This window comes from Triturus cristatus, chromosome 4_1 (assembly GCF_964204655.1).
Source record: "Triturus cristatus chromosome 4_1, aTriCri1.1, whole genome shotgun sequence".
Taxonomy (NCBI): domain Eukaryota; kingdom Metazoa; phylum Chordata; class Amphibia; order Caudata; family Salamandridae; genus Triturus; species Triturus cristatus.
In genome coordinates, this window is record NC_140585.1 from 1077225721 (window position 1) to 1077246543 (window position 20823).

A 20823-nucleotide genomic window follows, 5' to 3' on the forward strand; every position below is an offset into this window, starting at 1 on the left:
TCCCATGGGGAACAGGGTTAAGACTGATTTGCATACGATTGGGTCTAAACTGCAATGATGTGGGATGCAGAAAAATGATGGATGTAACCCAGATCTGTGACTAGGGTGAATGTTTTACTAATTCAGCATTCCGTCCATCATCTGTTCTCTTTGCACTTTTAGAAAGTTGGCATTTTCCTCCCAAAAGCTTCTAAGGCCTTTAAGGACTTTAAAGCTTCCTGGGCTTGTTAATGTCTCCTCCATTAAGAATGTGAATTGGGCCAAGACTGTGAACAATAGGTAAACAGATGTGTGAAGAATGGGATATCCTGCCAGGATGGTTGGAGGTGGAGCTGATTCTGCCCACCATACCTTTCAAAGGGCTTGCCTCCAGCACACAGAGAACCTTTTGTGCCCCTAGATTTCTTTGAGCAGTGGGAGGGGAAGGGAGGAACTTGCCAAGAACTTTCCAGAACATTCCCCCAATTCAAAGGATGGCACCAGGTATAAACATTGGACCTTCTGCGCCGCTCTTCAGTAGACTGCTGGACCCGTAGACAGTACAGAGGAAGGATGCATTATTCCCCAGAGGACTATCCTGTTGCTTGATGCTTACCTTACTCCCCGGAGGACTGCCCAGCTGCTTGAGTCCTTCCTTTCTTTACAAAGAAATGCCCTGCTGCTTGAGCCTTGTCTTGTTCCCCAGAGGACATCTTTGCTGCTTGAGGCCAGGCTTGTTTTTTCGAGGACCGCCTTGCCGCTTGATGCATATCTTACTCTCTGTGTAGGAAGATTGGGCCTGTTGCCATAATTACAGGCTAACTAAGTGACTCTGAATCACTGAGACACATCAAGCTCCAGAGGCCTCCCTGCTGCCTCCCAGAAGACCTGCTGCACCTGGACCTACCTGGACCTGCCTGAGCTCAGCTGTCCTCTGCTAGAGTGAGGTCCTGATCACCAAGAGGTGCCTTCTCAGATCCTTGACCCTTTGTTGGCATCAGAGTTAACTCCTCTACAATAAAGGAGAAATCCCTGACATTCACGCCAGACTTTGAAAAGGTCATTTTTTTCCATGGAGCGTAACTATTGTGGTACCTGTATCCAGCCTGTGCAACAATGCAGTCAGACTGAACTTGTGATTTTCCCCCAGTCTAGCATGACCAGATGACTGCAAGTGGCACTCTGTGCTTTTTTGCACAATACCTACCTAATATTTAAATTTCATATCTCCAGTTCTACTCATTGAATATTTGTAGTATTGGTCTAATTGTATTTATTAAAATGTGCTCATTTTTTCTAAATTTGTTTGGGATTGTTTTGTGTTTTCATTTTATTAATAATAATAATATATTTATTAATATTTGTGTGCTGTATAAATACTTTACACAGTGCCTCTAAGTTAAGACTGACTCCTTTTATGCCAATCTACAAAAGGCTTAATCACAGGTTAATTAACTGACAAGGATTATGGTTGTTGCTTGAGCAGGGTGTTGACCCTCTCAAGCAATAATCCACAGTTGTAAATAAAATAAGATAATTGTAAATGTTTAAAAAAAGGAACACAATTTCTCATAGAAGCTAGAATGTGTGAAACTGTAAAAGTGTCATATCTACAAACATTTAGGTGTTGTTCTCTTGAAACTTAACTCTTGATAATCATTTTGCAATGGCTGAAATAAATGTTTCAGCAACAGTCAATTCTCTTCTTCATTGCGATGCTTGGTATAGGGGATATTTATTGGTTTTCTACTTGGAAAGCATATAGGGGTATAAATATACCCCTGTTCCATATGGAGCTGAATTATTGGCTTCAGATCCGTAAGTGGATAGGGCCAATGTAGAGGGTTGCGGTCTTAGAAAATGTATCTCCCCAAAATTCCTTACTACATGTGCTTAGAACAGAATTGGTTCTGAAGCCATGAGATTTGTAGGCAAAATTATGTTATAGAAAGTGTTGCACCCAACCAACCGCTACTGGATCAAAACAAAATCCTACATTTGCATTAAGATTTTGAGATCACAGGTGCTAGATAGTCCAGTTCAGTGTAAATGTTGTTTATTAAGGTTATGGAATTAATGTATTGCAGGTCGCCCATATCGTGTTATTCCATTATCTGAGTTAAGGATTTACTTCCAAGCTACAGTGCAACAAATAACTGCAAAAAAGGTTTGTCTATTTTTAAGTGAAAAACCATCAGTTAGCTATTTAAAGTTTGGCTAGAGAACTGAGAAACAATCCCCAATTCGTCATTTACCTCAGATAGAAAGGTGGAGTTTGAGATCCTTCCTTTAAGGGTTGGTTTAGTTTCCCTTGGGACTGTCTGGAAATGTCAATTGCAACCCCAGCAAAGTAAGGTCGGTGCACCTATACATTACATGTAAAGTCAGATATTTGTAACAATTTATTATGCTGTCTGTTTATTTCTTTTTCGTACAATTTCTCTGTATCCCTTGTTAGTAAAATATAACATGTTTAATCCATTGAAGCAATTATATTTGTAGCACAAATATCTTTGTCAGAAATTGCGGCTGCCCTTGAAAAAAAAATCATGAAGCTGAAGAAGATGTATTCATGATTGGGATGATGACTTGTTTTAAATATTCTATATATTTAGTATAACTTTGTCTAATAACCCTTTTTTAAACGACAAAGGGAAATATTCAGCTTTCAGTTATAGCACAAAATGCTGGATAAAATGACACTGATACTAAGAGACATAGATGAAAATGTCCTCAAAACTGAAAAATACAAATAGCTTGTACACATTTAGGCCAATATTGCAATCGACATCTGTAAAGCTTCTATTCAGACAAGAAGAGTGGGCAGTAATCATGTTAACTGCATAAGGCAAATAAGGGTCAATGTGAAGTAATGCATTTGCTGTTTAACTCAAGAAAAACAAAATATCAGAATATTCATAAATATGTTGAAGATATGGTGGGATTAGGTTGCCGATGTTCTCAATTACTCTTCTGTTACCTACCTTGCGCCATTCTAAAGATACAGCAAGGTGCAATGTATACCTTTATTCACACATATCCAAAACTAAAAGCAGATTAACAGGAATAGTGGCAAAACACAGAATAGCCCACAGCCCAATGGCCGCAGATTTACCCCTCCCTAATAGACACAATTACGAATCAACACCTAATCTCTGACCATTGCAGAATACTCGTTGGCCTCCAGCTCGGTCCACAGTCTTTCAATGCCAATACAAACCCACATACATTAATCTCTTTCGCCTGTCTTTCCTCTCTCTGTTTGTGCCCACAAGGCAGGGAGTCGTATGCCCGTGCTAAATTAATACATACATGAATGAAGAATATGCAGTTAATCGTAGTTTACGTATTCTGCCACGAATCATTTTGAAAAAGCGCCCAATTTTGGAAATGTACGAGCACGTGCTAGTGTTGTATCTTCAACATCCACAAGCTGGGTTTTTTATATTTCCCACAGCTTGTGTTTTAACCATCTTGCTAAACTAACAACCTCTGTTCCTGTCATCACATTTTGAAGCTTCCAGAATAATTACATTTTAGAAACATGTTTTTTTTACAAAAGCCCGTGCAACATTTAGGAGTGTTTTCGCTAAATACAATCACTGAAGAGTTTAAATATAACAGTTTAGGAAAGACGAGATTCAGAGAAAATGTAGGGACAGATTTGTTAAACTTTCACAGATCGCAGGAAGCCACCTGTGTGAACGGGAAAGAGCAGGAATGCGCCGTATTTAAACATCATACGGCGCAGTCCTGTCTTTTCCATGCACTGGCGCACTTTTGGGAGCCTAGCACCAATGCAGCCACCCTTGCACCATGGTGTAAGCTGTTTTTTTTTGTGCAGGAAGGGACACCTTCCTGCACAAAACCTCTTTTTATGTGTGCTGCGGCACACATAGAAAGAGGAAAAAAGGAGGAGAAATAAAGATATTTCTCCTCGTTATGCCTCTCCTGGGGAGGCGTAGCATTTTGACGCAGTCCCAGGTCTACCTGTAATGATAAATCTGTGAATGTGCCAAAATCCATGGTTGGATGCGTGGGAACACTCATGCTCCACCCATGGAATGCCTCCTTAGGCAGAGAAACCCAAAACAGTGACTTGCGCTGTTTTGCGTTACTCCAGATCTATCTAACCATGCAATGTCATGCAAGATGGCCTTGCGTGGCTTGATAACTCTGACTTAGGTTTTGCATTACCCTTGCACTCCCTTGCATTGTGCAAGGGTGACGCAAAAACCTTGAGAAATCTGCGCCTTCATTTTTGTTTCAATGTATGAGGCGATCGAGATGGTGGAAGAGTATCAAGAAGCATGGGATTGACTGTAAGTCTTTACAGCATTTAAGGACCTGTAGTTTTCGACATTGAGAAAATCTGTCCAATTTTGTGCACGTCTCAGAAGAGAAATGTACCTACCTATGGTAAAACCAGTTCTGATGAATCTGGAGTATGAGCAGCAGATTCAATATCTTTCAAATATCCCCTTCACCAGATAGTAGCTTTGAAATGTTTTCAGGATGTCTCAGTGCTGGACAGTTGTATTGGGAAAGGCCTACCCATGCCCTTGTGCCTACTGCTATCTGCACTGCCATGCACACCGGGGGGCAGATTTACAAGAAACTAATGCAGCACGATGTCAAGTCATTTTGCTGCGCTGCGTTGAATTCGTTTCAAAGCACAGGGTTGGGACATATTTACAACAATATGTTGCATCTCTGTGCTTCACGCTGCGCTGGCGCACACACTGCTACCATGCGCCGGCGCAGGCACCCTTGCACCATGGTGCAAGAATGCCTGCATCATGGGGGGATTGTTTTTGTGCAGGAAGGGGCACCTTCCTACACAAAAATAATCAGTTGGGGTGATTTCCTCTCCCAATGTTTGCTGCAGAATTCAGCAGGCATTAAAATAGGGAAAAAACAGTGAGAAATGAAAACATTTCTCCTCGTTACACCTTGTTACACCACCCCTAGGGTGGCAAAGCATTCTGACACATTTCCAGATTTACGACTGCTCGCAAATCCGGGAATGCATCAGTAGACTTGGGTGTTGCATGGCAACACCCACAAAAACATCATTGATATGCCCCTAACACGCAAAGTGTTGCATGAAAAGGGGCGATATTTACAAGCACAGGTAAAGCCACGCAGGGTGGCTTGACCTGTGCTTGTAAATATCAATTAGCAGGTTGTGCTGCTGGTGTGTCACGCAACATAACGCACCGGCAGCACATGGGGCTTGTAAATCTGCCCCCGAATTCTTTAATAGGGGTACTGGGCATGGGGAATTGTGACAGGCCAGGGCCTGTGCCTCTTGGGTCTCTGACTGCCTGGACAGAAGCAGAGGCCACATACTGTCCCCAGTGCCCCCTTGGGATAGGAGTGGCCAACAGATACCACAGACAAGAGCCCTCGATACAGGGCACATCTGGAGTGCATGAACACTGAAACTGGGCAGAGGTTGTTATGGGAGCATAAACACACCTAACTTGGTGATCGTTTTTATAATTTCATTTCAACTAGCATTTTTTCCAAGAAATTGAAGGAGTGTTTGGCTAATAATATTCCACGAAATATATCTGCTACAAATCATGTACTTAAGAGGAATCAAGTCATACACTTGAATAATTTAGTTTTCATAATATGTACAAACTAATAGGCACCTGGGTATTTCTGATTTCAACCAATGTGAAGCCTAGTTCTTCATATGGTTTACTCATATATTGGGTGTATTTTTTAGAAACATCCTCTATGCATACTTCTCTCACGCACGCACACATACACACACAATTGTATACTCACTTTGACTCTTTCTAAAGAGGAATTCAAAATCCATTTTTGGTTATGCCTTTTGAAATCTTTGACTAATACTCACCACAATTACAAATGGAACAGCTTCAGAGATGCACGAGTTCTTAAACATGTAAGGTTTACTTAGCTTTTCATACTAAATATATGTTTTCTAAGTCTGTTGTTAGCTTTTTTTAACATGTGCTCCATCTTATAACTCTTTCAGCACACGTTTAAAAAAACGTTTTGCATCAGATTTCACAGAATTTGACACGGTTATATAATGCCCTTTGAAGGGGTCTATATTACATTTTAGTGACCATAGCTACAGCCTTTTTCAGCGAAAGCACTTTACTTTAAATATTTTCAAAATTATTCGGTGACATGCAGTAGTGTTCAAAATGTAAAGGACATTACATAGCAAAGGTTGCAAGAAAAAGATAAAATGAAGGTCTATTCACTGTAAAGAAGGCATATTTGATCATGTAACATTAGATGCATCCTAACAAATGGTAATTTGCTCAATTATAGAACAGTCAAATCCCCACATATATAAAATTGTCCTAAGGATTAACATGTATACTTGTGAGGAATTGGGGTGTTGGTGGAATCGGTGTGATCCATTCTCAAGCAATAGCCACAGTTCTTGTTAGGGGGAACCACAAAAGTCAGTAAAACAACCTTGTCGTAACCCTCTGGTAGCTAAGCACAAAAGCAGCCAGGCAATGTGTAAAGTATTTATGTAGCACACAAACAGTGAAAAAGTGAAAATACAACAAAAGAAACGCCCCCAATTTTAGAAAAATAGAGTAAACTTCAATGAATTATTTGACACCAAATGACAAAAATCCAATCAATAGAAACAGAGATGTGCAATTTAAAACATTTAAGGTAAGGATAGTGCCTAAAAGCACAAAACGCCACTTGCGACTATCTGGTCATGTGAGACCGAGTGAAAATCACAAGTTCAGGTTGAACACGAAGGAGCACCAGCCAGATACTGGGATCAGGTTATTACCGCTGAAAAAGTTTCCTTCTAAAGTCTAGCGTGAAGAGCTCCATTCCCTGGCCAGGAGGAGCAGGGACAGCATTGTGGATGGTCGTTGCTGTAACGTGAAGAGTAGATTGGGCATTGTGAGTGGTCGTCGCTGCAGCACAAAGATCCTGTCGGGAGTCTGGGACGGTCATTAAAGGAGATCTGCGTTGGCGATCACTGTGTTCTATTGATCCTGCAGCGTGAATTGCAGATCTCACATTACCGGTTGTTGCTGGCATTCATTTTAGCGTAAACAGTCGGGTTCCCTGGAGCTTGGTGTTGGTGGTCAGCAACATCTTGACATGAACGGGGCCCTTCACAGTCACAAAGAGCCCAAACCTCAGGATGTCTCCCTTTTCTTCTAGGAGGAGCTCAACTGATTCCACACCAAGGGTCCAAGAATTAGGATGCAACTCTTGAGGATCAGGAACTCACTTCAATAGCAGCCAGCAGTTCTCAGGCCGGTCTAGTTTTAGGTCCAGTCAGGGTCAGTGCAGCAGGTGAACTGGGCAGATGTAGAGAGAACTCTGGGGCTTGTGTGTCCCAATACCACAGAACAGGAGGTCATTCACCTGACCCTTGGGGTCACTTCAGCCGAGGATGAATGGTGCCGGTCCATTCGTCCTTCTCAGACAGCAGACTGGCCCTCAAGCAGCAGGCTAATCCTCTGGCATCAGGGTAGTCCTTATTCTATAGTATCCACAGGTCCGGAGTGCACTGATGAATGACTCTGAAGGTCCCATTTTTATAACTGGTGCCCGCTTTGAAGTAATGAGGAAGGTATTTTAACCTTTCTTATTGGGTCAAATAGCAATACAAAATATGTTATGCGACTGACATCATCATATACCTTCTGAAGGGCCAACCAATTAAAAGCATACTTAAAACAACACACTCTTTTCTGCCTCATTATGGTCATGATGTTAAGTCACAGAATCATTGTGCCTTTCAAAGTTCAAACGCATATTACATTAATCACGTCGCTCTAAAAACTTTTACATTTATATTTGCAGCTCGAGTGGGTTCACCATGCTCACATTTCTTTCAACAAACCACAAGACTGCAGTCTCAGAAATCTCCCTATTCTAAGGGCAGAACAGGCCCTCTTCGCATCGAGTCTGCAGTTGTTCCAGCCATCTATATTTCCTCAGTTGGCACGGTCCTGGGACCTGGCCCACTCGGGGGCTACAATTAAAGCAATTGCGGAATTCACATATATTAACTGTGAATTTAAAAAAAAATGTTTTTGCCCTGGCAGAGTACCTCTGGGACTCCAGGACCAAGCCGGTGTTTAGGGTACTCCTACCCTGCCCCCTTTTCTTTTTTTTGCATTTTTTGGGGGCTCATCTGAAACCAAATCCCAAAATGGCTGCCAACACTTCCTCATTATTCACAAAGGCTTCACAGGTAGTAAATATACAAATTTGGATTTCCTTAAATTTCTTAAAAACTACTGAACGGATTTACACCAAATTACTGAAAGCGTGAGCTGCAAACCAAAGGCTACCTTTTTGCCAAATTTGGTGTAATTCTATCCAGAAGTTTGGGCTGTAGTCATGTTCAAAGCCCTTATGGGAATAACCATGGGAAGCACACTTTTCTTGACCCTCCCTTTTTTTGGTCCACACTTTTCTTTAAAAATTTTTTGCAAGGTTCATCAAACGACACCAAAGTTATAGGCAAATCAAAAAATGATTTTCCTATGGAAACATGGATGTAACTATATATAAATATATATATATATATATATATATATATATATATATATATATATATATATATATATATATATATATATATATATATATATATATATATATATATATATATATATATATATATATATGTTGTTTTCTTCACTTTAAATTTGTTGCTACTACTTAAACTTAACCTCACTTCTCAGGGGATTGCCTGCTGCTTGTGCCATAATTTGGAGGAATGAGCAGATATTCTCTAGAACTGTGGGGCATATTTATGAGCCCTTGCACCGAAGTGGAATCACTTTTTGTGGCACTCCAGAGGGGCAAACCACCAAATCATATTTATTAACCCTGGGCGCGACACTACGCTTCGCCCACGTAGTGTACGTAGCGCTGCCTGCTTCGCAGTTTTCGAAGTAGGCGAAGCAGGCAGCGCCTACGTACACTAGCGGATGCCCGTGCATGCGCATTTCTCGCAAGAAATGCGCATGCGCGGGCGTCCGCGCATGCGCATTTGTCAGGAAAATTGAAAAACAGGAAGAGGGAGCCCCGGGAGACGCCGCGCGTCAGGTAAGTGCCTTTAATTTGCTTTATAACAAATTCATTTTATTTTTTAAAAGTAGCGTGGGTGGGTGGCGGGTGGCGCGTAGTGGGGCTACGCGAAGCGCGTAGTGTGCGTAGATTTGGGCGCACTACGTGCTGCTTCAAGTAGCCCCACTACGCCCACTACGCCCACCCTTAATATTTATAAGGCCACACAGTGCCACTTTGCGTGGCTTTGTTTGGGCTCATAGACATGGGGTAAGGCAAGGAAAATCTCTGCGTTGCCTTACTCTTCCATGGGCATTGTGGTGGGTGTTCCCATGCAAAACCCATGGATTGTCATGCATTCCCAGATTTACAAGACCTTTGAACCTGGGAATGCGTCAAAATCTTACACCTCCTAAGGTGAGGCATAACGAGGAGAAATATCTTTATTTTTTCTCTATATGTGCTGCATAGAAAGAGGAAAATATGGATTGTTACTGTGCAGGAAGGTGCCCCTTCCTGCACAAAAACGCTCCTGCAGACAACACAGGCACCCTACTACTATGGTGCAAGGGTACCTGCATTGGCGCTAGGCTGCAGAAATGGTGCCAGAACAGTAGGAAAGAACAGGAATGAACCATATTGGATAAATACGGTTCATTCCTGTCCTTTCCCAGTGCAGCAGTCAGCGCAGCAAGGTAAATTGCTGCACTGCCCTGTGCCACCATTCTCATAAATATGCCCCGGTGGTTGGGACTTAACTAGATGTTGCTTGTTAATCTTTTAACAGTTTCTCCTTCCTACTTAAACAAACCCAATGTCTGATAACAGTCATGACGTACTTCATTGCTTTTGTTTGATGATTTCTCTTTTTTCAGATACTGTAATCTGCATCCTTCAGACCTTTATTTTAATTAAATTTTATTTTAACATATTTATAATAATGTGTGAAAGTCTACATGATAAAAAAAGTCCTTTCAGTCAAAGCAGTGACTGTTCCTTTACAAATCTTGGATGAAGGAAAGTCTAAAAATCCCCTGCTGTGATGTAAACCTGCCGCTATATCATGCTTTAGGTAACACAAAGCACGAATGCGATATTTACTTTATAGGATTAGGTTGCTTTCGTTTTCAAGTAATGCTACGCTATGTGATTCACAGCAAAGCATTACGGGGCATATTTACAAGCCCATTTTCGCCGCTTTAGCGTCCGATTTCGGCCGAAAAGCGTCGAAATAAACATCTCACTATTTTCAAGGACACGCTAACGCGTGTTTCCTTGATTCTGCAGTCGTTTTCTCTCCATTTTGCATGTCAGCGATTGTTATCGCTAATGACATGCAAAATGGGCGTTCCTCACAATGTCTGCATGATTTATGTGACAGACAGACCTTCGCACTATTTACAATGCGGCCCCAGCGATGTAAAAAACAGCGCTAACCGCTGTTATCGCATGAAGTTTACATCTGCTTTTTCTTCTACTTAGCTATGCTGATAATGGGCGGTAGATCATCATGTTAAGACCACCCTCCCCTATCAGCAAGCATCTCCATAATCATCGCTGGATTTCAGGCGATGTTTCTGTTTCTCACCGTCTATCGCTGGAATTACATTGCCAGTTCACAAAGCGTTGATAATATGCCGCTAACACGGTGATGTAATTCAGCGATAGATGGCGATAAACAGAAATGCGCTAAGTGCGCTTAGCGATGTTTACCGCTCTTCCTCGATAATATGCCCCTACGAAAGAAAGATCGCCATGGAGAAATAAGTTCTTTTTAATTTCTTATTTAGATTTTATATAGTGCAAACTAGGCCCTCAAAAGCGTTTTTGGTTGCTTTTTTGTTTGGAATTAAGCAGCAAAAAGAAATAAAGGTGTTTTTTTCAGACAAAGAGGTTCAACAATCACTAACGATGTGATACGTCTTGTGCATTGGAAATAAATAACCAATGTCATCAATTGCAGTGCCTTTGAAACGACTTATCAGTACACATCACAACAAATACATAATACACAAAATGCTACTATTCTGATTATTGTGTCCTAATATTTTCGTTAAATAAATGTCTTTGGTAAGAAATGTAAATGAAACTCCTTGCATGCAGGATATGTATTTCCAAGTTATTTTTTTATATTAAATGCAGGTTTTCCATCTAATAGTGGACCAGGGTCCAGTTCACATAAAAACAGTTATTAAATCTGCACTTGTAGTACTGCTAGAATGAAGTGGTGCATTTTGTTTTAACTTTCACAAACATTGTCAGTAGGGCGCCTAGAAAGTTGCACCAGGCACAGTTTACGAGGCATTCTACTGGCAATGTCATATAACATTGTCAAGAGTTGGTACTTCCTGAATATGTAATGGTACATGCAGCACAGTTATGCATTTGATGAAAAGGCAGCACAGTTGTGCAATTGCACATCTTTGTTTTTTTATCTGCATGCAGAAACATTTGCCAGCATGAAGAAACCCCTTTCCTTGTAACCCCACGAGGTTTGGTTGTGATCCATTCCCATTCTCACTCTGGAAAGGGATTTTTAATCCAAACATTTGCTGGAGTAAAATTCCAGCCATTTACTTGGTGGGTAAATGTTGCAGAGGAGTGTGTGACTGTCCACAACAATATGTGTGCGGTCATCAACAATGCAAACCAAGCATTCATCCACCAACTCCGCATCACTCGGTACGCACGCATGTAAACACATTTGCCACAATTAGGTATACTTTTGTTGAAACCTGGCAGGTGTAAATGGAGACATCTGTGGCATGTGGAGAGGTTAATGGCTAAACATAGCTAAGTGAACCATGCCCTCGGTATATCACAAAATAGCTTCCAAGTGACCCGATGTCATGCGTGACACCTTCAGCAGCCCTCACTTTTTATCCCAGGGCTGTTTTCATGCTAGGAATTCTGAGCCAAGGGGGCCATCAAACATGACATGAAACCACTTGCAGATAAACAAAGTAGAGCATTCCTGGCCATTGGAACAGAACATTGACACCGTTTTAGAAAGAACTAGAATGCATCAAGGAAAACGTATAAAAGAAAGAGTCGATTTCAACTGATATTCCATCCTAAAGACACCACAAGCAAAGGCTGAGTAGTCCTTCCTCTACAAGCTGTATAATTATATTTTCTTTCCATGTCGGTACAAAAGAGTATATGATTACTAATGTTCTGAAGGACATTTTGTAAAGAAAACCTTGATTTCAATAGAAAAACTAAATGCTGGCTCAGAATGTTCCTTTTAGCGGCACTTTTGACAACATCCTGTGCACTGCGCTCGTGCGGATATCTATCTCTTCCGGTTTCCTGCGACCACGCGCCTGCGACAGCTGCCTGCCTTTGTCCAAGCCTTCACCGGACCATTCAGGAGCAAACACCACTCCAAGCGGGACCGGTGGCTTCCAGCAGCGCAACGGTTAAAAAAGCGTCACACTCGCAGCAAGTAAAAAAAAAAAAAGACTTCCAACACGCTCACACCTGGAAAGACACGTTAATTGCGTTTGTAGCAATGAATGCGGTGTTACACGTTCCTGACAGCGAAAAACGCAGCTGCTGTTGCACTCTTTGAGGGCACACAAGGCTGTAATTGGTATGGCGCGAAAAGTAATTTACACTGTTTCTGTTTAGTGATACTGTTGCTGTGCCCGTGACTTCAAGATCCTGCCTCTGTGCTGCGGTTCATTTTGACAAAAAATAAGCGCCCCGCCTTGTGTGAGTCTAATGGTGTGCATAATAGGCTCGAGTGCCTTAATGCAACACTAATTGAAAGTGGAAATTAAAAACAAATGAACGTTAAACACCTTTAGATAATAGGCACAGTAAACGTTCACATACACAAGGTGTATTTTAAGGTAAACCTTGGCACAACTCGATTACAAATCCGCTATTAAACTATGAGCAATATATAAATGTATGATCTAAAGCCAAAGATGGTTAAGCAGTGTTCTATTGTTTATAAACCTTCAGGTCAAAAACCATCAGCACTAAAAATCACGTACTCAGAGACGTTTAAGGCATGAGCAAAGTGGGCAACTGCCCAGGGCCCCCTTCTTCCAAGGGGCCTCCTGGGGAAATGATCTTTCTCTATTTAATCTCTGTCTATTCTGTTTCTCAGTCTAAACCTCCCTGCCTACCTCTACCTCCAACTCCGTTTCTCTACCAGTGTCTTCTTAAGGATTTTTGGGATCATTAGACATTTAATCTGTTTTTGAGAGCCCTTGTTAAAGTTTAGCTTATAAAATAGTATTGTTTGGTGTTGGACTTGGCCCTTCTGGCAAGTTCACCCCCAGAACTTTTTGCAGTATATTAGCTTTTTCCCTATGGTGTATTAGTGGATTTAGGCCTCTAGGCGCTTTCACACTGTGTCCCAGTGGATAGCGCGTGCGCTCTATGTATGGTTTGGTGAGACTGACCTGCCTTCCCATAGGAATGAATGGGGAAAGTGTGTGTCCCTGGTAGTTCCTGATGCGTGGGGAGTGCAGGTGCGAGTTTGGTATGTACGGACTCGTGTGATTAAATGCTACGCGATGATGTGTACGGCGTGGCTGTGTCTAGTGTGGAAGTGCCACTTCTAGACGCTGGCCTAAATGTGCAGTGACTGCTGTCGCGTGATTGGCTGGCTGAGGTCAGGTGACGGGCTAGGGAATCCCCAGAGTCAGGAGGAGTCACCCAGTGGTGAATAGGGAGATCAGCAGCTAGATGGGTGGGAGGAGTACACCTGGGTCCTGAATAGGGCTGGGCTTTCCCCACACAATGCTGGCTCCGCCCCCTGTGGTGCGACTGATGACCCTGGCCTGTGCTGTGAATAGGGAGAGGGGCTGAGCAAAACAAAGTGCTCAGGAACCAGTTGTATCTGGTTCGCCCCTTCCCTGCACCCTTGAGACAAAGGGATTTGGTGTATAAAAGAGGGGCTGTGACCCCATGAAAATTTTCTTGTTCTGACTCGAATCTACCAGGGGCGTGCTGCTGCTAGGGCCCAGGGGAAGGCTTGCCTCCCTGGGCCCTGCCCAGCCCCTGGATACCTGGAGGACTTTCCCTTGCTGGGAGCTGCTTTGCTCCATCTTCTGATGCCCAGGACTGCTTAGAACTTTTCCCTTTGCCAAAGGCTTGTTACAGCCTGTCAAGAGCCCTGGGAGCGTGTGGGCCTCGCAGCACGGCGCTGCACGACGAGCAAGAGAGAGGGAATCCCCAGCGTAGGGATTCCCCCATGATGCGTGCTTTCGCGGGTGCCCACCCCGCCTATTTCGCATTTCGACGGCGGGTGCCCACCCCGCGTTCTGGTGAGCTCGTGGGTGTCCACCCCGCTCTATATTTCATTTTAATTGCCGCTGAGATCTCTGCTGCCATCCGCGGCCCGCCTGGTTGTGGGCAGGGCCACGGGACGGAAGCGGAAGTGCCGCCATGTTGATAGGAGGAAGTCCCGGAGCCTCACAGGCTCCACCAGAGAAGTCCTGGTCCCGAGATGGGGGACCGGGCGAAGACCGGCGCAACGAGGGACGGGGCTCTCATGAGGTGAGAGAGCCCCGCCATGACCGCAAGTGCAGGAAGTCCCAGCCCCAGAAGAGGGACCGGGCGAAGAGAGAGCCGGTGAGTGGTGCTGCCTGTGGGGAAGAGGGGACCTAGGCACCAGTACCGGTGCCTACTGCCTGAGCGGCCCCACATGGCAGTGGGCCACTCCAACGGTTGGGGCAGTATTTGTTTCCAGAGCGCTACTGCGCTGCAGCTTCGGGGGCATCTCCTTGGTGTTCGGTGCGAGGCACCGAGTCAAAGCGGCCCCGTGTGTGCAGTGGGCCGCTCCAACGCTTGGGCCCGATTGTTTCTGAGCCGGCGTGGCTCCAACGAGACGGGCAAAATTGTTTATAGAGCCTAGAGGGCTCCGACGCCCCCCACATTGTTTGTTTTAAGAGCGCTAGTGCGCTCCTAAGTGACTGAGGCAAATTAATTGTTTCTAGAGCCAGGAGAGGCTCCCACTTGGTCGATGTGTATGTTTTCAGAGCCCTGAGTGGCTCCAGCACGCGTGCCAGTTTGTTCTCTGAGCCTAGATGGCTCCAACGGTTGGCGCATATAACTTTCAGGAGCCAGTGTGCTCCAGAGGACATGGTGGGTGTAGAGCCTGGGTGGCTCCAACATTCTTGGATACTATTTGTCTTCCACAGCTGCGCAGCACTTAGTGCCAGCTGCAGCGTTTAGGCCCTGCCTTGTCCCCAGCTGCCCAGCAAGTAGTGGGCAGCTGCTACGTGTAGGTTCTGGCGCAACCTGGACTCTAATGTGATTTTGGTGCTAGGAAATGTACTGTGTAGTATGTTTTGCGCATCCTGTGTTCATACTTTTGGTGCTAGGAAATGTACTGTGTATAGCATGTTTTGCGCACCCTGTGTCTTATACCTCTAAATGTGGTCATTTCTGCCTAGGAGGTTGTCATACCTGTTTAGGTTGGTGTTAGGGAGATGGTACTTCCCTGTGTGATATACGCCCCTAGTGTAGGTATACTTAGGTGGTTAGGTCTAATGCGTTAGACCAATGAGAAATTGCATAATGTGTTTATGCCCCTGTGATGGATGCAGGATAGGTTTTATACCTGATGCTAGTGTGATGACGCTGAGGTCATTATTGCGCCAGTAGTTACTGGTTGTGCTCTACAGTATACTTTGTGTTTCCATTTGGTATATGTCCTACATTTACTATTGGTGATTTGTGCTAACTCTGACAGTGGTCCATGTGGCCCTGTCCCGTGTAAATAGTCCCTTGTAAAATTCTGCCCAGTGCCAGTTGGCACAGTGTAAATTGTGTGAATATTATCTAATGTGTTTTGGTATAATACAAAGGCTATTTTTATATAATACCTTGTGTGGAGTTTCTTTTGTTGTGGGCCTTGGGTGTTGTTGCTGGGTGCGCGCGCAAACGCTTTACACATTGCCTCCGGGATAAGCCTGACTGCTCGTGCCAAGCTACCAAGGGGGTGAGCAGGGGTTATCTTTGGCGTGTAACTCCCCAGCCCTGACTAGAGTGGTGGTTTCTGCCTGGCTTTGGCGCAAGCCCTAGCCAACCAGAAATCCCATTTCTAACATTGGTGATCAGCGGTGGGATAGGACTTGCGTTTGCGCTGTACCGCAGCAGCAACTGGCTGCACTACAAAACTCTGCATTTTAGATAGTCACATGGTATAGGGATTATTGTTCTAAGTTTGTTTTTAAGTGTCATTTCTGTGGAAATGTGTTTCTGGATTCACCAGTAAGGGTGGGATCCAGTGGTGGCAGCAGATGTGTGTCCAGTGCATGTATTTCTATTCCCAGTTCCCGGGGTAATGGTACCTGTGTCACGTGGTGTTCAGGTTGAGAAATCAGGGGCGGTAGAAACTGCCTTACCAGTCTTGGGAGGGGTGGGGATGAATGTGTAATGCGCTGGATGAATGTGAATGTCCCATTCCCAGTTCCCGGAGTAATAGTACCTGTGTCGCGTGGTGGTCAGGTTGAGAAATCAGGGGCGGTAGAAACTGTCTTACTAGTCTGGGGGGTGTGTGTATGTGGATGAATGGTGTGAGTTCTCTGAAATAAGGAGCTTGCTGAATACTTTGGTGTGAGTTCTCTGAAATAAGGAGCTTGCTGGTTGATTGAGTGTGAGTTCTCTGGGATAGGGAGCTTGCATTGGAGAGTGATTCCAAAAGTAGTGGCTGAGGTGTCTTCCAGCTTAGCGTGGTGGAAGAGGTACAGAGTAGCCCAGCTAGGTCTCGGTGTAGGGGCTCACGGCCGGTCTCCACGGAGAAGGAGTGGGTGGGACTGCGTGTCTCCAGGTGCCCGAAACCGAGTCGCAGGGCCTGGATGGTTTCTTTAGGGAACATCAGGTCGGGGGCCTAGGCTGTACCAATAGGTCATTTGAGGAGGATCTCCCAGTGTCTAGAGGACGTGGAGTGTCTGTAATCAGAGCTCCAGTAGTCCTGGTGTCTGGCGGTACCGCTCCAGTTGGGAGGGTGCTGAAGTCCAGAGGGAGGGGTGAGAGGGGGAGGGATTCCCCAGTGGGAACCAGTAGGTCAGGGACCAGCCGGGAGGGCTGTGTCACCACTGAGTGACCGTGGTGTCGCCACTTCTGTCCTGGGGGGTCTGCACGCACTGTCAGATGGACAGGAGGTAGTGAGATCAGCGCCAGGCAGACTGTCACACGACCCATTAGTTATGTGTCACCCTTGTTAAGTCCTGGTTCGCCAGGCATCTGACCAAAGGGTACGTCCCTCGGTTGGGGAGCCAGTAGTCGGTGTTTCCGGATCTGGACGTAAGGGCAGCTGTAGTCCTGAGGGCAGGTGGGGCTCATTTTGAGTGAAGAGACCCTGCTCTACAGTGGAGGGGGGTGCAGAGGGAGGGAGTCCTCGCCTCTGACCCCTTGAATCCCAGGTGGTAGACCAGTTGATGGAGCGAGGTCCTGAACTGGTGGGAGAGTTGTGTTCTGGTGGGTGCTTCCCTGGGAGGGTGCGGAACCCCAGAAGTAGAGGTAGGGTGGGGCATTCTTGCCCGTGACCTCTGGTCAGCCTGAGGGTGCGGACCCTAGGTTGAAGGATCAGTGGTAGTTGGGAACTACACTGAGAGGGAGAGTGGAGAATGTCTTGTATGCCAGGGGTTACTACCCCCCACTCTGGGTTTGGCAAGGACCAGTGGTATCTGGGTGGCCTAGGGCCTGGTCCTGGCCGTGGACAACTAGGTAGTACCAGTGGGGTAGCCTAGTTGGGCCTGAGTTTTTTTCGGTTGTTTTTTTTTGTCAGATGGAACCATGTTGATTGAGAATGGCGTAGAACCGGAGAGTGTCCCTGCAGTGCGGGCCTGCGTCTGTGTTCTATCGCCCCAAGCAGGGAAGACCATCAAGGTGGTGATTGGTCTGTCCTGCGTTTTGGCTGGAAGGGGGTTGTGTTGGACTTGGCCCTTCTGGCAAGTTCACCCCCAGAACTTTTTGCAGTATATTAGCTTTTTCCCTATGGTGTATTAGTGGATTTAGGCCTCTAGGCACTTTCACACTGTGTCCCAGTGGAAAGCGCGTGCGCTCTATGTATGGTTTGGTGAGACTGACCTGCCCTCCCATAGGAATGAATGGGGAAAGTGTGTGTCCCTGGTAGTTCCTGATGCGTGGGGAGTGCAGGTGCGAGTTTGGTATGTACGGACTCGTGTGATTAAATGCTGCGCGATGATGTGTGCGGCGTGGCTGTGTCTAGTGTGGAAGTGCCACTTCTAGACGCTGGCCTAAATGTGCAGTGACTGCCTGTCGCGTGATTGGCTGGCTGAGGTCAGGTGACGGGCTAGGGAATCCCCAGAGTCAGGAGGAGTCACCCAGTGGTGAATAGGGAGATCAGCAGCTAGATGGGTGGGAGGAGTACACCTGGGTCCTGAATAGGGCTGGGCTTTCCCCACACAATGCTGGCTCCGCCCCCTGTGGTGCGACTGATGACCCTGGCCTGTGCTGTGAATAGGGAGAGGGGCTGAGCAAAACAAAGTGCTCAGGAACCAGTTGTATCTGGTTCGCCCCTTCCCTGCACCCTTGAGACAAAGGGATTTGGTGTATAAAAGAGGGGCTGTGACCCCATGAAAATGTTCTTGTTCTGACTCGAATCTACCAGGGGCGTGCTGCTGCTAGGGCCCAGGGGAAGGCTTGCCTCCCTGGGCCCTGCCCAGCCCCTGGATACCTGGAGGACTTTCCCTTGCTGGGAGCTGCTTTGCTCCATCTTCTGATGCCCAGGACTGCTTAGAACTTTTCCCTTTGCCAAAGGCTTGTTACAGCCTGTCAAGCGCCCTGGGAGCGCGTGGGCCTCGCAGCACGGCGCTGCACGGCGAGCAAGAGAGAGGGAATCCCCAGCGTAGGGATTCCCCAATGATGCGTGCTTTCGCGGGTGCCCACCCCGTCTATTTTGCATTTCGACGGCGGGTGCCCACCCCGCGTTCTGGTGAGCTCGCGGGTGTCCACCCGCTCTATATTTCATTTTAATTGCCGCCGAGATCTCTGCTGCCATCCGCGGCCCGCCGGGTTGTGGGCGGGGCCGCGGGACGGATGCGGAAGTGCCACCATGTTGATAGGAGGAAGTCCCGGAGCCTCGCAGGCTCCACCAGAGAAGTCCTGGTCCCGAGATGGGGGACCGGGCGAAGACCGGCGCATCGAGGGACGGGGCTCTCATGAGGTGAGAGAGCCCCGCCATGACCGCAAGTGCAGGAAGTCCCGGTCCCAGAAGAGGGACCGGGCGAAGAGAGAGCCGGTGAGTGGTGCTGCCTGTGGGGAAGAGGGGACCTAGGCACCAGTACCGGTGCCTACTGCCTGAGCGGCCCCACATGGCAGTGGGCCGCTCCAACGGTTGGGGCAGTATTTGTTTCCAGAGCGCTACTGCGCTCCAGCTTCGGGGGCATCTCCTTGGTGTTCGGTGCGAGGCACCGAGTCAAAGCGGCCCCGTGTGTGCAGTGGGCTGCTCCAACGCTTGGGCCCGATTGTTTCTGAGCCGGCGTGGCTGCAACGAGACGGGCAAAATTGTTTATAGAGCCTAGAGGGCTCCGACACCCCCCACATTGTTTGTTTTAAGAGCGCTACTGCGCTCCTAAGTGACTGAGGCAAATTAATTGTTTCTAGAGCCAGGAGAGGCTCCCACTTGGTCGATGTGTATGTTTTCAGAGCCCTGAGTGGCTCCAGCACGCGTGCCAGTTTGTTCTCTGAGCCTAGATGGCTCCAACGGTTGGCGCATATAACTTTCAGGAGCCAGTGTGCTCCAGGGGACATGGTGGGTGTAGAGCCTGGGTGGCTCCAACATTCTTGGATACTATTTGCCTTCCACAGCTGCGCAGCACTTAGTGCCAGCTGCAGCGTTTAGGCCCTGCCTTGTCCCCAGCTGCCCAGCAAGTAGTGGGCAGCTGCTACGTGTAGGTTCTGGCGCAACCTGGACTCTAATGTGATTTTGGTGCTAGGAAATGTACTGTGTAGTATGTTTTGCGCATCCTGTGTTCATGCTTTTGGTGCTAGGAAATGTACTGTGTATAGCATGTTTTGCGCACCCTGTGTCTTATACCTCTAAATGTGGTCATTTCTGCCTAGGAGGTTGTCTTACCTGTTTAGGTTGGTGTTAGGGAGATGGTACTTCCCTGTGTGATATACGCCCCTAGTGTAGGTATACTTAGGTGGTTAGGTCTAATGCGTTAGACCAATGAGAAATTGCATAATGTGTTTATGCCCCTGTGATGGATGCAGGATAGGTTTTATACCTGATGCTAGTGTGATGACGCTGAGGTCATTATTGCGCCAGTAGTTACTGGTTGTGCTCTACAGTATACTTTGTGTTTCCATTTGGTATATGTCCTACATTTACTATTGGTGATTTGTGCTAACTCTGACAGTGGTCCATGTGGCCCTGTCCCGTGTAAATAGTCCCTTGTAAAATTCTGCCCAGTGCCAGTTGGCACAGTGTAAATTGTGTGAATATTATCTAATGTGTTTTGCTATAATACAAAGGCTATTTTTATATAATACCTTGTGTGGAGTTTCTTTTGTTGTGGGCCTTGGGTGTTGTTGCTGGGTGCGCGCGCAAACGCTTTACACATTGCCTCCGGGATAAGCCTGACTGCTCGTGCCAAGCTACCAAGGGGGTGAGCAGGGGTTATCTTTGGCGTGTAACTCCCCAGCCCTGACTAGAGTGGTGGTTTCAGCCTGGCTTTGGCGCAAGCCCTAGCCAACCAGAAATCCCATTTCTAACATTTGGCATCATGCAGGATATAGGTAATAAAAATCAAAAATGTGTTCAGTACAGGGGTTCACAAAATATGTTTTACCTCG